At 62.6% G+C, this 1,821-nt stretch overlaps 1 long non-coding RNA gene across 1 annotated transcript; it reads left to right on the top strand.

Annotated features, from left to right (window-relative positions):
* The first annotated feature begins 25 nt into the window (after window positions 1–25).
* On the top strand, window positions 26–1,527 carry LOC113979376. Its single transcript, XR_003537848.1, has 3 exons — window positions 26–39; window positions 881–1,006; window positions 1,489–1,527. It is a non-coding gene; the product is annotated as an uncharacterized LOC113979376 (long non-coding RNA).
* Window positions 1,528–1,821: the final 294 nt, after the last annotated feature.

Here is a 1,821-nt window from a genome sequence, read left to right as displayed (position 1 = left end):
GGTGGGAGGGGGACATCGAGGGTGTGGATGAAGAAGCAGGTGAGGGGGAGGGGCCTGAGGGGGCGGGGCCAGGCCTGAGGGGAGGGGCTTTGCCACCAGGGGTGTGGCTCAAAGGGGAGTGGCTTAGAGGGGGTGTGTCTTGGTGAGGGGGGTGTGGCTTGGCTTTTGAGGGTGTGGCTTAAAGGGGTGTGTCTCACCAGTAGGGCGTGGCTTAATGATGGGGGTGTGGCTTAATGCTAGGGGCGTGGCTTGGGCTCATGGCCTAGTAATGGGGATGTGGCTCAAGGGGGCGTGGCTTAGTGATGGGGTGTGGCTTTCACATAAGGGCGTGGCTTAGTTTTGGGGGTGGGGCTTATGAGGGTGGGGCTTATGGGGACATCATGGGTGTGGCTTTACATGGGGGTGTGGCTTAGCATTGGGGGTGTGGCTTAACATTGGGGTGTGGCCCAGCAATAGCGGGTGTGTCCAGCCCTGTGGGCGTGTCCTCGGGCTGACCACACCCAGGTGGAGCATGATTGGCAGGTGGCCACCAGGAGGGCGTGGCTTTGGAGAGGGGGCGTGTCTCAGCTATGGGAGGGGGTGTGTCTGACCCTGTGGGCGTGTCCCGTGTGTGACCACGCCCCCTGCCCTGCCCAGCTGGAGTACGAGTGGCAGGTGGTGGGGGGTGTGGCTTGGAGGAGGCGTGTCTGACCCTGTGGGCGTGTCCCCTGTGTGACCACGCCCCCCACCCCGCCGAGCTGGCATATGAGAGGCCTGTGGCAAGGGGGTGTGGCTTGGAGGGGGCGTGGCTCAGCTATGGGAGGGGGGCGTGTCCCACCCTGTGGGTGTGTCTGACCCTGTGGGCGTGTCCCCTGTGTGACCACGCCCCCGCCCCGCCCAGCTGGAGTACGAGCGGCAGGTGGCCACCATTCGAGCGGCCGCGGTTGCCGCCGACGGCGACTTCTCGGTGTCCCAGGCCGAGCTCTCGTCCCGCCAGGCCATGCTGGAGAACGCCTCCGACATCAAGGTGGGACCCCCAAAAACGGCTTCAGGGGGCCCCAAAACCCCCCTAGGAGCCCCAAAAATGGCCTCAGGAGACCCAAAAACCCCCCTGGGACCCCCAAAATCGGCGTCAGGAGACCCAAAAACCCCCAAAATTGGCTTCAGGAGGCCCAAAAACCCCCTGGGACCCATAAAATCAGCTTCAGGGGCCCCACCTCTGATCCCTGTGGGATTTGGGGGATCCCTGTAGGATTTGAGAGGTCCTTGGGTGATTTTTGGGATGTCCCTGATCCCCTTTTTCCCCTCCTTTCCCAGCTGGAGAAGTTCACGGGGTCCCCAGAGGAGTTGGATGCCCCTGGGTGGGTTTGGGGGGTCCCTGGTTGAGTTCAGGGGGTCCCTGTAGGATTTGGGGTATCCCTGTGGGGTCGTGGCTCCTTGTGGGATCCGAGGGGGTCCCTGGGTGATTTTTGGGGTGTCCCTGATCCCCTTTTCCCCCTTTTTTCCCAGCTGGAGAAGTTCAGGGGCTCCGTGGAGGAGTTGGATGCCCCTGGGTGGGTTTGGGGGGTTCCTGGTTGAGTTCAGGCGTTCCCTGTAGGGTCGTGGCTCCCTGTGGGATCCGGGGGTGTCCCTGGGTGATTTTTGGGGGTCCCTGATCCCCTTTTCCCCCCCTTTTTTCCCAGCTGGAGAAGTTTAGGGGCTCCATGGAGGAGTTGGATGCCCATGGTTGAGTTTAGGGGGTCCCTGTAGGATTTGGGGGATCCCTGGGGTGTCATGGCTCCCTGTGGGATCCAAGGGGATCCCTGGGTGATTTTTGGGGTGTCCCTGATCCCCTTTTCCCCC

Source organism: Neopelma chrysocephalum, unplaced genomic scaffold (assembly GCF_003984885.1).
Source record: "Neopelma chrysocephalum unplaced genomic scaffold, ASM398488v2 Primary Assembly neopelma1_76970, whole genome shotgun sequence".
NCBI classification, from domain to species: Eukaryota; Metazoa; Chordata; class Aves; order Passeriformes; family Pipridae; genus Neopelma; species Neopelma chrysocephalum.
Note: the sequence above shows the minus strand (reverse complement) of the source record. Positions and strands in the feature narration are given on the sequence as shown.